Genomic DNA, 15374 nt, shown 5'->3' with positions numbered 1-15374 from the left:
GATCAAGTGCAAAGGAAATGATACGTTGTTGCCTTTCAAGGTGATTACTTTTGAAGGTAAAACCATATGAATGTTGTTCTGTTTAATTTGGCTATGTCTTTGAAAGTCTCGTTGCTTTATAAATAGATAATAATTACGTATTATGTGCGATGAGTGCTTTCCTAGTGCCAGCCATTTTGCTAGACACTTTGATGGGAATTTATCATCTCAACCTCACAAAAGTCTGTCTCCATCCCCTGTGCAGAATCTGAAAGTTGTCTGCCAGAGATCCATTCTTTCCTTATTCCTTAGAAGAGAGTCCCTATTTTATGTGAAACTTCAAGGCTCCTAACTGAAGCACTAATTTATTTATTTATCTTTTATCTATTTGTTTATTTTGAGATGGAATTTCGCTCTTGTTGCCCATGCTGGAGTGCATTGGTGCAATCTCAGCTCACTGCAACCTCTGCCTCCTGGGCTCAAGCGATTCTCCTGCCTCAGCCTCCCAAGTAGCTGGGATACATCCCAGGTACACACCACCACGCCTGGCTAATTTTTGTATTTTTAGTAGAGATGGGGTTTCATCATGTTGGTCAGGCTGGTCTCGAACTCCTGACCTCACGTGATCCACCTGCCTCGGCCTCCCCAAGTGCTGGGATTACAGGCGTGAGCCACTGCTCCCAGCCCTAAAGCACTAATTGACCAGCTCACCTGGTGATTAGCAGTGGCCAACAGGATGGAAACAGAAGTTGTTGAGTGACACCTCCAGAAGAGAAGAGAGACAGATTGATGGCATGCCTGCCCTCTTTGTCCTTTCCAATTTTTCTGCTGCTTGGAGTATGGATGAGATGGTTTGAGCTCCAACTGTCATCTTGTAATTTGTGGATGGAGATTACAAACTAAAGGTAGCAGAGGATGAAGATAAAAGAAACCTGGGCCTCTGGTACAATCAAGGAGCTGCCAACCTAGCCCCTGGCTGTCTACCACCGGAATTATTTCATACAAGAGAAAAATTAACTCATGTGACTAAGCCACTATTCTTTGGGATGTTTTGTTCTATGTTGTTTAACCTAATTATAACCGAGACACCTTCCCTTCATCTTACATATAAGAATATTGAGCCAGGCATGGTGGCTTATGCCTGTAATCCCAACACTCTGGGAGGCCATGGTGGGAGGATAACTTGAGGCCAGGTGTTTGAGACCAGCCTGGGCAACATAGCAAGACCTTGTCTCTAGTAAAAACAAAAACAAAATCAAAAACAGCTTAGCCAAGTGCGGTGATGCCTGCCTGTGGCCTCAGCTACTCGGGAGGCTGAGACAGGAGGGATGTTTGAGCCCAGGAGTTTGAGGGTACAGTGAGCTGTGATGGTGCCTCTGCATTCCAGCCTGGGCAACAGAGTGAGACCCTGTCTCAAAAAAGAGAGAGTGTTGAGACGTACATATAAGAGAATTGAGAATTCAGTAGCTTGTCTGAGGTCCAATAGCCAGTGGAGAGCCTGGATTCAACCCAGGAGATCTTAAGAAAGAAATTCACAGTATTTGTCCATTCACTTCCATTTAGCCCCAATACAATGCTATAAAATCACAGAAGTGGTTGAAGGTAAAGTAAGGCAGACTGTCTTAAAATCCAATGTACCGGGTCTATGGATTACTGACTAAGCATATAATTTACCCACTACGTAAGTTCATGAAATTGATGTAAAGACTATTATTCAATGCTAAAAGTCCACTCCTCTTGCGCAACAAATTTCAGAAATGACTTATCAGCAGGCCAAGAACGTTCTCAGACCACAAAACTAAGTCCCTGTATCCCCCTCCAAGGATATGCATGTCTCTATGGATGAAGCCATGTTGCCAATCCAGGCCTTCTTCACAACAGGATAACTCTCAATTTCCTGGATTTTGTGACTGATAGGGAAAGAAAGACATAAGTCAGCTGTGATATGCTCAGGATAATCTGCACCTGAGATTAAATAATGGTCATGCATGTAACAGCTATATTCCATTCACAACAGAATACCAGGGAAGCACAGTTTTCCATGTGAAACCACATTCTCCCATGACTTCAGATGAAAGCCAAGGGCAGCCAAAGGCTCATGTATGGTTTCACTGCCCAACCACAAGGAAATTCTACAGTAACCACCACATTTCATTTTGCTGATTAGAATAAACCCCAAACAGTTTCATTAAAATTAAGGCCTATAATTGCATGGGGAAAATGGCCAGATTGCAATATGGGCTATTCTGTCCGCCCGGACATACGTAGTGATAATTGACATAGGCCACCACCTAATCACCAGAGTCAACCAGATCATGAAATCACTGAAAGAGACAATGACCAGTTAAGAGCTGAGTGCAGAAAGACCAAAATTCAGGGGCCTGCTCCTACAAAAACAAAGTAATCACTAAGCAAATACCACGGAAACTCAGTCAGGGCCTGGGGAACCATGGAAGGCTACACAGCTACATTTTTTTCTTTAGGAGGTTTGAATTGTCTTTTTTTTTTTTTTTTTTTTGAGATGGGGTCTTGCTCTGTCACCTAGGCTGGAGTGCAGTGGCACTATCTTGGCTCACTGCAACCTCTGCTTCCTGGGTTCAAAGGATCCTCCCGAACCTCTGCCTCCAAGTAGCTGGGATTACAGATGCCCGCCACCACACCCAGCTAATTTTTGCATTTTTAGTAGGGACAGGGTTTCACCACGTTGGCCAGGATGGTCTTGAACTCCTGACCTCAAGTAATCTGCCCACCTCAGCCTCCCAAGGTGCTGGGATTACAGATGCGAGTCAGCAAGCCCAGCCTGAACTGCATTTCTAAACCTTTGTGCTGGGCATCCCTTTCATCCTTCTAGATCACCCTTCTCTACACAAAAGGCTGATCTGTAAGGATGACATCAAACAGCTCTCTTGTCCCTGGCTTCTAGTTGGGTTTGGCAAACAGGGAGCTCCAGCAGGTGATGGAGAGAGGAGAGTCAGCTCAGGGTGTTGGTTCTACTGAGTCATTGTGAGCTGGCTGAGCCTCTCAACTGGGGTCCATGGCTCCCATCAGGCAATCCCCCCTCTAGAGCCATCTAGCTCTCTCCAAGTTCCAGCGTCTTTCCCTTTCCTCACTCTGTCCACCCTCAGAATGGTAACTCTGCCCACCGCTATCTACCCTGGCACACTGTGCTCTCCATAGGGCTTCCAACATCCTGCCCTGCCCCAACTTCATAAACTCTCCTCAAATGACCCAGTTGGAATATGCATTTAATTTCCTGTAAGAGCCCTAACATGACTTCTGAGCAGATGCGAACAGATATATGGAAATCCAGAGACCCCTGAACTCAGGGTGAGTGGACCTTCAGGGATTCCAGCAGCATTCCACCACGCTCATCTGCGTGGCAGGATGAGATACCCGGTTTATCTGCTCTTGACCTTCTCTTGGATAAAACAAAGGGCTGAGGCCGGGTGCAGTGGCTCATGCGGATAATCCCAGCACTTTGGGAGGCCGAGGTGGGTGGATCACTTGAGATCAGGAGTTCTAGACCAGCCTGGCCAACATGGTGAAACCCCGCCTCTAATAAAAATACAAAAATTAGTCTGGGTGCAGTGGCTTATGCTTATAATCCTAGCACTTTGGGAGGTTGAGGCAGGTGGATCACTTGAGGTCAGGAGTTTGAAACCAGCTTGGCCATCATGGTGAAACCCCATCTCTACTAAAAATATAAAAAATTAGCTGGGCATAGTGGTGCACATCTGTAATCCCAGCTAACTCAGGAGGCTGATGCAGGAGAATCACTTGAACCCAGGAGGCGGAAGTTGCAGTGAGCCAAGATTGTGCCACCACACTCCAGCCTGGGCGGCAGAGGAAGACTCCATCTCAAAAAAAAAAAAAACCTAGCCAGGTGCTGGGCATGGTGGCGGGCACCTGTAATCCCAGCTACTTGGGAGGTTGAGGCAGGACAATTGCTTGAACCCAGGAGGTAGAGGTTGCAGTGAGCCAAGATCGCACCATTGCACTCCAGCCTGGGTGACAGAGTGTTAAAAAAAAAAAAAAAAAAATTAATTAATTTTAAAAAAAAGAAAAAACAAAGGGCTGAAATGGTCTCAACAATCTTGTCGGATATAAGATCATTCTACAGACCTTTTTTACCTTCCCTACCTTTCTTCCTTTCTCTTCCTCGTGACTTCTCCTTTCACACACAGCTTCCTCCCCCATGAACACCACACATCCCAAACGGCAACCCAGGGACAGTACAGAACAATTAGAGTTAGAAAGGAAACAAATAAAATCACTTTTTTCTCCTCACACATCTTAATCTCAGAGCCACTACAAAATTAGACTCACCAAATTCCACTTTAAATTTTAATATGACTATAAAACTATTTGGCAATGTGATAATTGGCATAAATTAGAACTTCATAGTTAAACAGAACAGTTGAACAGTTCAGGTTAAAATTGCTTTTGAATACTGACGTGCCCAAAGTTAAAAAACTATAAATGGGTCCTTGGACAGCTAATTCCAAAACAGTACACCCCAGACTTCTGTTAACACTTAATTAGCACAAAACTAAAACAAAATGCAGAACAATGTTGGAATCTGGTGTCCAGAAAAGAATTCAGCCAATTTATGGTTGTCAACCACTTAATGCAACTTGAGCCTGGGACAAAACAGAATTCTAAACCTTCTCCCATTTCCAGTTATGTAAACCGCAAAATCAGCTGCTGCCACAAGTATGCATAAATGTAATCCCCAATTTTCCAAGTTAAACCTAGGTGTACCCTTAAATGATGCAGCTAAGGCTGTGACCTCAGAATGGGGTGGAAATGGGCAAAGACAAGAGTCAAGGGTGAGCCTTCACTCTGCAGCCTTCTGCAGACTGTGGGCATGTTACAGGAGTTCCCTGGACCACTGTTTCTTCATTCATAAAGTGGAGATAGAAATGCCTGCCTACTCCACCAATTCCACTTCTGGTTATATATCCAAAAGAATTGGCTAGGCATAGCGGCTCATGCTTGTAATCCCAGCACTTTGGGAGGCTGGGGCAGGAGGATCATGAGGTCAGGAGGTCGAGACCATTCTGGCTAACATGATGAAACCCTGTCTCTACTAAAAATACAAAAAAAATTAGCCAGGCATGGTGGCGGGCGCCTGTAGTCCCAGCTACTCGGGAGGCTGAGGCAGGAGAATGGTGTGAACCCGGGAGGTGGAGCTTGCAGTGAGCCGAGATCATGCCACTACCCTCCAGCCTGGGCGACAGAGTGAGACTCCATCTCAAAAAAAAAAAAAAAAGGAATTGAGGCCGGGCGTGGTGGCTCACACCTGTAATTCCAGCACTTTGGGAGGCCGAGGTGGGCGGATCACAAGGTCAGGAGTTCAAGACCGGCCTAGCCAACATGGTGAAACCCCGTTTCTACTAAAAATACAAAAATTAGCCAGGCATGGTGCCAGGCACCTGTAATCCCAGCTACTTGGGAGGGTGAGGCAGGAGAATCACTTCAACCTGGGAGGCTGAGGTTGCAGTGAGCTGAGATCGCACCATTGCACTCCAGCCTGGGCGACAGAGTGAGACTCTGTATCAAAAAAAAAAAAAAAAGAAGAATTGAAAGTAGGGTCTCGAAGAGGTCCTTACATACCCATTTATGTTCATAACAGCAGCACTAACAGCCAAAAGGTGGAAACAACCCAAGTGTCCATTGGTGGGTGAATAGATCAACAAAATGCACTATATCCATACCATCGAATATTATTCTGCCTTAAAAAAGGAAGGAAACCCTGTCACATGCTACAACATGAATAAACTTTGAGTACAAATACTGTATGATTTCACTTACATGAGGTCCCTAGGGTAGTCAAATTTATATAGAGAGAAAGTAGAATGGTGGCTGTCAGGAACTGGGGGAGGAGTCTGGGGAGTTGTTCTGTGGAAGAGTGCAGCCATAGCAAAGAACAAGATCATGTCTTTTGCGGGAACATGGATAGAGTTGGAAGCTATTATTCTTAGCAAACTAGTACAGGAACAGAAAACCAAATATCACATGTTCTCATTTATAAGTGGGAGCTAAATGATGAAAACCCATGAATGCAAACAAGGGCACAACAGAAACTGGAATCTACTTGAGGGTGGTGAGTGGGAGGAGGGAGAGGAGTAGAAAAAAATTTAAAAAAACTATTGGGACTAGTACCTGGATAATGAATAATCTGTACAACAAACACCTGTGACGCGAGTTTGCCTCTATAACAAACTGCCCACATATCCCTGAACCTAAAATACAAGTTTAAAAAAACAAAAAGAGTTTCATTTCGGGAAGATGAAAAAGTCCCGTAGATCTATTTCACGATAATGTGAATATACTTAATACTACTGAACTGTACAGTTAGAAATGGTTAAGATGAGTAGGCGGGTACGGTGGCTCACACCTGTAATCCCAGCACTTTGGGAGGCCAAGGCGGACGGATCACCTGAGGTCAGGAGTTCGAGACCAGCCTGGCCAACATGGTGAAACCCCATCTCTAATAAAAATATTTTAAAAATTAGCCGGGCGTGGTAGTGGGTGCCTGTAATCCCGGCTACTCAGGCGGCTGAGACCAGAGAATTGCTTGAACCCAGGAGATGGAGGTTGCAGTGAGCCAACATGGTCCCACTGCACTCCAGCCTGGGCAACAAGAGCAAAACTTTGTCTCAAAAAAAAAAAAAAAGAGAGAGAGAGCCAAGGTACTTGCTTTCATGTTTTTCTTCCATTGGCCTCCTTTGGGGGCTCAGGTAATTTGTCAATTTCCACCTCTGTGCCTTTGCCTATACTGCCTGGAGTCTTCTCCCGGCTTCTCTTTTTCATTCAAATAATAACCCTGACCTATCTTTTCAGACTCCACCTCAAGTCCAAGCTCCTCCTTACAATCCTTCAAACTCCTCCAATCAGGACTCTTAAGTTTTCCTTTCCCTAAAGCGCTTGTACCTAGAGCCACATCACTCAGTGCTGAGTTACACTAGTCTTTCAACATGGCTTGGGATTCAATCTGGTTTTCTTTTCTTTTTCTGAGACAGAGTCTCATTCTGTCGCCCAGGCTGGAGTGCAGTGGCATGATCTTGGCTCACTGCAACATCCGCCTCCCGGGTTCACATGATTCTCCTGCCTCAGCCTCCTGAGTAGCTGGGATTACAGGCACACACCACCACACCCGGCTAATTTTTGTGTATTTTTAGTAGAGACAGGGTTTCACTATGTTGGCCAGACTGGTCTCAAACTCCTGACCTCATGATCTACCCGCCTTGGCATCCCAAAGTGCTGGGATTACAGGCGTGAGCCACCGCGCCCGGCCATCAATCTAGTTTTCTAACTAGATTTTAGCTGCCCAATGGTCAAAGTCATCTTCATTTGTCCCCCCTCCAACACTTCTCAATGGACCTAGCACACAGCGCTTGTCAGAGAAAGAGTCACAATGTTGAGCTGCCTGAAGCTTTGGATGTGACACAAGACATGTCTTCTTGGTGGCAGGGTGACCCAGCAATCTGTTCTCTGTGGCTGTGTCTATAAATGCCTGCCTTCCCCAAATGATATGCAACCCGATATGCTAAAATAATTTCTAGCTGGAGTATAATTTATAGAATAGGATGAAATACATACAGTTATGTTTAAAAGAACATCTGTATTAATATTTCCAAAATCATTCACACTGTCAACTGATTTGGAAAAAGAAAAAAGTTCTCATATGCTACCACTGTGCTAAACGGCAAGGAGGTAAGGGGACTGGGAGTGAAAAGAGAAGCGATCTGGCAAGAAAACAGTTGCTTTCTTTAGGAAATGTTTGCATAATTGCATGGAAAGTTACACACTATTGTTTAAAAGTAATTTCTGGTGGCCGGGCGCGGTGGCTTATGTCTGTGATCCTAGAACTTTGGGAGGCCGAGGAGGGCGGATTGCCTGAGCTCACGAGTTCGAGACCAGCCTGGGCAACATGATGAAAACCTGTCTCTACTAAAATACAAAAAATTAGCCAGGTGTGGCGGCATGCGCCTGTAGTCCCAGCTACTCGGGAGGCTGGCACAGGAGAATTGCTTGAACCCGGGAGATGGAGGTGGCAGTGAGCCCAGATTGCGCCACTGCACTCCAGCCTGGACGACAGAGTGAGACTCCATCTTAAAAAAAAAAAAAAAAAGAAAAAAGAAAAAAAAAAAAAGTAATTTCTGGCACTTCTCAAAGTTTGATTTTGGAGTCCATGGTTTTTGTCGCTGTTCTGAGTCTTTTTGAGGGGGAGACAAGGAAAACTGCTTGATCACTAGTGGTAATGATGCCTAACAGCCAAAAATAACTACAAGGAAACACCTTAGACACGAATATCTATGTGATTATGCAATAAACAAATCTCTATTAACTATAGCAGATACAAACTACACATCTTCAACAAAATGAGAAATATCAAATCAATAATAATATTGTTGCTTTGAGTTGTGGTTAACTAATTCTAGAAAAAGAGAAGCAAATTTTTCCTTACCTTTTGATATTCCACATTTCAAAGCAGTGTATGAAGAGAATACTGGTCGGAGAATCCAGATCCATATTCTACACCAGTGTTGTCCAAAATAAATATTAGTTTGGTGCAAAAGTAATTGTGGTTTTGCCTTGAAAAGTAATGGTGCAAAAACACTTTTGTGCCAACCTAATAGAATGAGAGCGCTGTATGTTTTCTTGTTTTGTTTTTGAGACAAAATTTTGCTCTTGTTGCCCAGGCTAGAGTGCAATGGTACGATCTCGGCTCAGTGCAACCTCCGCCTCCCAGGTTCAAGCGATTGTCCTGCTTCAGCCTCCCAAGTAGCTGGGATTACAGATGCCTGCCACCACACCCAGCTAATTTTTTGTATTTTTAGTAGAGACGGGTTTTCACCATGTTGGCCAGGCTTGTCTCGAACTCCTGACCTCAGGTGATCCTCCTGCCTCAGCCTCCCAAAGTGCTGGGACTACAGGCGTGAGCCACCGTGCCCAGCCCCTATATGTCATTTTAAATATTCTAGTAGCCACCTAAAATGAATGAAGAGCAATAGATTAAGTTAATTTGAGCTCAGCATATCAAAATACTATCATTTCAACATGTAATCAATATGGAAATCACTGAGCTATTTTACATTTTCTCATACATGGAGCAAAAGATTCTTTAAAATGCAATGTATACTTTACACTTACATCACATCTCAGTTAGGATCAGGTGCATTTCAAATGCTCCATAGCCATGTGTGTCTGGTGGCTACTGAGCCCTAGACCCTGATCCTTTGGCAGCTAGCGATGTGACCCTGGATTTAACTAAGGTCCTCAGTGGTTACTCAGTCCTCTCACCTTTGAAGTGAGAGGGAGAAATAATCATCCAAAGTTCTTTCTACCTTAAATTCTGTGGTGTCCATAACTTACGTAACAGTGGGAAGACAGCCATCCCTCCATCCAGTTCCAAATGTAATCCATGATCTTTACTAATAGCATGCTATTTTTTATATAAAATGGATACATCCCTATTGTAAAACAAATTTTGAAAAACACCCAAAAAAGTATAAAAAACAAGTTAAAATAATCCATAATCTACCCAAATATTTCTACTGTTACTATGTTGATCAATTAAGCTGGGCATGTTGACTCCAGCCTGTAGTCCCAGATACTCTGGAGGCTGAGGCAGGGGGGGTGCTTAAGCTCAGAAGTTTGAGTCCAGCCTGGGCAACATAGCAAGACCCCATCTCTAAAAAGAAAAACAGAAGGAAAAAAATCGAACTATGTTGATGAAATTCCTTTCTGATTTTTTTAACTCAATAAACAGCTGAAACTTTGGGGAGAAATTAATGTATTGCTATCCTCTCCCTTACATATATTAGGGATTTAAAAATAAAAGTCATATAATTCAGTTTTCAAGAAGATAGGTCTACCTTGTTTATACTTTTAACGTGAAAAGAATTCAGATGATTTTCTTTCAAAATCAGTTCATTAGAGGAGTCTTTCTGTCTTTTATCCCTCATTTAATTTCTGTAGACTTTTGTTTATTTCCATGATGTGTTATCTTGGGAGCCTTCGGTTTCTGTCCATTTTCTCTCCTTTCCCCCCATCTGTATTCAAGGTCACCTGTTTCTACACACCCGTTTGAGGGCCCCAAAAACTTATTACTGCTGCTGGTAAAGTCACAGAAGCAATCCTCTCCCAGAGAGACAATTTCCTTGGCAGTGCCAGAGTCTCTTGTTGAGAGCAAAATAACCAGGCAGTCTCCAGCTCAGCTTGGCTATTAAGGGTTGCGATTATTTTGGATCAGCACCCCAGGGCAATGGTAAAATTTACTCTAAATTGCTTCCGCCAACCTTTTTGAAGGTTCTTTTCTAACCCAGCAATTCAATTAGTCAAAACGAAGACACTAAAATAACTTTTGAATACTTAGTGTATTTATCTGTGGGAGTTGTTTGGATTTTAGAGAGGGATGAGAGAGGAAGAGAGGGCTTTATCCCCCTTTAAAAGCCTCCCTTTCATTTCCTTTCCTTGTTCCTCATTTCTGATTCCTTTTTATCATTCAGAACGAGGGCTAGGTTTTGTATGTATGTGTGTGGCATGTGTTTTTAAGCACACAGCCGGAAGAGAAGAAATGGAATGAAAGGTGAAATGGTAACCACCCGGCATCATGGCACAGGGCCGAAAGGCACTAGATCTCCTTCTGTCCGAAACATGGGCCACCAAATCAGTGAGCCAGTGCCACTACCGGAGCCCATCAGGACACGCCCACTCTTTGATATGCTAATCAGTAGCTGTGGGTTGGTTGGAGCCGGCTGGAAAGCAACGGCTTTCAGAGGACTGACTCCTTACAAAGCTGCAAACTTCAAAGCCCAGTTTAGAAGGTCCTGTTCTCGTACGGCAGAGTAAGTTTGCCTTTTACAATGCTGAAGAGAAAATTCCAACAAATGAGAGTGGAATCTTAAACAATGAAGCAGGCCCAACTCAAAATAAGGAACCAATCAGCAATATGGCTTCTATCTGTCCTTAGGACTTTAAACATTTCCAGATGATCGCATGCATCCGATTAGGGTCCCTGGAGCCCCTCTCCTCTATCATGGCCCACTGGAAGGGAGAACAGGAGGTTCCAAGGCTAGAGTCCCAGATTCAGACTTACTGGCAGGTAAGTCTGAACCCTGAACAATGTCAAGGTGGTTTCTAGCACAAAGGCCAGCAGACGGTAAGACTTAACGTGATGCAATTCTTATCTTTTAGCAGCACATAGGTAATTTGCAAAATTCTCTTACCTTTTACCACTCAGGACAGAAATTGTGGTAACTCACCAGGGTTGGCCTTTTAGTAATGTGGGCTGGGGGCAGTGGCTCACACCTGTAATCCCAGCACTTTGGAAGGCCAAGGCGGGCGGATCACTTGAGATCAGGAGTTCCAGACCAACATGGGGAAACCCCGTCTCTACAAAAAAATACAAAAATTAGCCAGGTGTGATGGCGGGCGCCTGTAATCCCAGCTACTGGAGAGGCTGAGGCAGAAGACTCGCTTGAACACGGGAGGTGGAGGTTGCAGTGAGCTGAGATCTCACCACTGCACTCCAGGCTGGGGACAGAGCAAGACTCCGTCTCAGAAAAAAATAAATAAACAAAAAAGAAGGATACAACTCCTATTAGATTACAGCCCCACCCTTGTGACCTCATTTAACCTTAATTACCTCCTTATAGGCCCCGCCTCCAAATACAATCGCAGTGGGGGTTAGAGATTGAAGGAGATCAGAAGATGCTTCCCCATAATATGCCACATTGGCATATGGCAACTGAGAATCCACAGATGCAGAAAGAAGCCTTCTCAGAACTTCCCTTATCGAACTAAAAACAGCAACTTCTAGGAAATAAGGCTGCTGTAAATCCCCATTTCAGGTCATAGCTACACCCAGAAGGGAGAACATGAATAAAAGTACCCCCAATCCCTTCTCCAGGGGTTTTACGGTCCTGAAGGAGACGGAAAGATCACTCATACCTGTATAAACAAACATTATCACAAACTTTACCTCTCATTTGCTCTCCTAAAAACCCATTTGTCTTTCCTAAAGAAACCTATTTGTTCCTCACAAAAAAGCTTTTGCTCTCCCTCCCTTTCCCTACTAAGTTATCCATTGAAAGAACCAGCTACTTCTTTTGTGAGCATATGTGTATATATATATATATATATATATAAAATATATTAACAGGAGTTTTATGTATATATAAAAAACATATTAACAGGAGAAAAAAATATCTATATCTATCTAATCTATCTATCTATCTATCTATCTATCTATCTATCTATCTATCTATATCTTTTTTCTCCTGTTAATATGTCTTCTGTCAGTTTAATTTGCAGGCCCAGAGATGCTGAACATAAGAGGGTAGAGGAAATTTTTTCTCCCCTATAATCTTCAACCTATGAATGGGGCTGGGGGTGGGGAAGAATAGGACAGAATTCTGTTTATTGTAGTATTCAAGTGTCCTCAGTTAACCAAACCCCTTATACACACAAACCTTTGAAAACCAAATGTGGCAAGCTATGGGCAGAGCTGTGTCCATGAAGAGAGAATAGGAAAGAAGGGAGCAGGTGAGTGATGAACTACTGTGTGAACAAGATGGTAGCATCCTCCCTCACAGTTTTACCTGGAGGCACCACTACCTCCAGGCTTATGAGCTCCCCGGTTTCATCTTAAAAGAACTGTCTTTTCCACTGGCTAATGGTATTTGTGTTGACCTGTGTGAGTTAGGGGGTGGTGTAGAAGGCTGACAAACGGTCGCCATTGTGACAGGTGCTTGAACCAGAGTGACTCCATGTTGAATAGGGGCTGAGACCTACTGGGCTGCATTCCCAGGAGGTTAGGCATTCTTTTTTTCTTTTTTTCTTTTGAGACAGAGTCTCACTCTTGTTGCCCAGGCTGGAGTGCAATGATGTGATCTCGGCTCACTGCAACCTCCGCCTCCCGGGTTCAAGCGATTCTCCTGCCTCAGCCTCCCAAGTAGCTGGGATTATAGGTGCCCGCCACCACACCTGGCTAATTTTTGTATTTTTAGTAGAGACGGGGTTTCACCATGTTGGCCAGGCTGGTCTTGAACTCCTGGCTTCAAGTGATCCACCTGCCCTCCCAAAGTGCTGGGTTCAAGTGATTCTCCTGCCTCAGCCTCCCGAGTAGCTGGGATTACAGGCATGTGCCACCATGCCCAGCTAATTTTATATTTTCTTTTCTTTTTTTTTTTTTTTTTTTGAGAAGGAGTCTCGCTCTTTCACCCAGGCTGGAGTGCTGTGGCGCGATCTCGGCTCACTGCAAGCTCCGCCCCCCAGGGTTCACGCCATTCTCCTGCCTCAGCCTCCCACGTAGCTGGGACTACAGGCGCCCGCCACCTTGCCCAGCTAATGTTTTGTATTTTTAATAGAGACAGGGTTTCACCATGTTAGCCAGGATGGTCTCGATCTCCTGACCTCGTGATCCGCCCGCTTCGGCCTCCCAAAGTGCTGGGATTACAGGCGTGAGCCACCGCGCCCGGCCTGTATTTTCAATAGAGACGGGGTTTCACCATGTTGGTCAGGCTGGTCTCAAACTCCTGACCTCAGGTGATCTGCCCACCTCAGCCTCCCAAACTGCTGGGATTACAGGCGTGAGCCACTGCGTCCGGCCGAAGTTAGGCATTCTCAGTCACAGGATGAGATAGGAGGTCGGCACAAGATATAGGTTATAAAGACCTTGCTGATAAAACAGGTCACGGTAAACAAGCTGGCCAAAACCTACCCAAACCAAGATGGCGACGAAAGTGACCTCTGGTCATCCTCACTGCTCATTATACACTAATTATAAGGTAAATTATTAGCATGCTAAAAGACACTCCCACCAGCGCCATGACAGTTTACCAATGCCATGGTAACATCAGGAAATTATCATATGGTCTAAAAAGGGGAGGAACCCTCAGCTCCGGGAATTGCCTACCCCTTTCCTGGAAACCTCATGAATAATCCACCCCTTCTTTAGCATACAATTAAGAAATAACTATAAGTATACTCAGTTGAGCAGCCCATGCCACTGCTCTGCCAATGGCGTAGCCATTCTTTTATTCCTTTACTTTCCTAATAAGCTTGCTTTCACATTACTCTATGGATACTCCCTGAATTCTTTGTGTGAGGTCCAAGAACCCTCTCTTGGGGTCTGAATGAGAACCCCTTTCAGGTAACATTGTGGCTTGAACGTAAACCCTGCATTTCACCTGTGTTCTTCCTAGGCTTCAGTCCATCTGGAGGGCCTGGGAGGCGGCCCTGCAAGTGAGTTTCAGGAGAGTTGGCAGAGGCCCCTGGGAAAGAACTAATCCTAAGACAGAACTTCATCTTAGGGCAAAACCTCATGGTCCCCTACCTGCAGATAACCCTTGGACCTAATTGGCAAGGATTCTAGTCTAAAGTTACAAGCAGAAAACGCAGAGTAAAAAACCAAAAGGCCTGTTTACTAAATCTCTGAGAGACTTTGAGAGCCCTGTTTGCGGAGGAGATTATCATAAAGGTAGGAGAATGGCCGAGCGTGGTGGCTCATGCCTGTAATGCCAGCACTTTGGGAGGCCAAGGCAGATGAATCAGAGGTCAGGAGTTCAAAACCAGCCTGGCCAACATGGTGAAACCCAGTCTCTACTAAAAATATATTTTTAAAAAATTAGTCATGCATGGTGGTGGGAACCTGTAATCCCAGCTACTCGGGAGGCTGAGGCAGGAGAATCACTTGAACCTGGGAGGCGGAGGTTGCAGTGAACCAAGAACGTGCCACTGTACTCCAGCCTGGGCAACCAGAGCGAAACTCCGTCTCAAAAAACTAAAAATTAAAATAATAAAATAATAAAGGTAGGAGAAGTTACATTATCCACTTCCCCACCCATTCCCATGTGCCTGCCACACACACACACAACACACACACACACTTTCCCTCACTCCTTTGCAAGCAGTTCAAGACAGCTTCGCCCTCCAGAGACCCAGCTGCTCCAGACGTACCAGGCGGCTGCAATTCCAGCGACTTTGTCTCTACCTGGCACTGTACAAGATGGTGACATTGGCAACGACCGAAAATATCTCCCGCCCCCTCAGGGGACTGACACAGCAGACAAAAAAAAAATGGCCATACACAGCAAGATTAACTGCATTAAAAATATGCATGGAAAAAAATAATGGCAGGAAATACTGCAAATGGGTTTCTTTCCTGTACAGAATTAGCAGCCTAAATCATTGCCTCCTTTGAGAGTTACATAAATTTCACTCGGACCCCCTCTCTCACCTCCAGAATGAAGTCTAGAATCCTCCCCGAAGCCGCCATCAATTCCAGGGGGCTTGGGCTTCTCCATCTGAGGCTCTCATTTCCTGTCCCCCGTTCTACCCTCAGTCCCACAGACTCCTCGCCTCCCTCAGCTGATCTTTTCCCT

The sequence above is a fragment of the Symphalangus syndactylus genome, chromosome 23 (genome assembly GCF_028878055.3).
Source record: "Symphalangus syndactylus isolate Jambi chromosome 23, NHGRI_mSymSyn1-v2.1_pri, whole genome shotgun sequence".
Taxonomy (NCBI): domain Eukaryota; kingdom Metazoa; phylum Chordata; class Mammalia; order Primates; family Hylobatidae; genus Symphalangus; species Symphalangus syndactylus.
The sequence above is the reverse complement of the archived record's forward strand: the minus strand, read 5'-3'. Positions refer to the sequence as shown.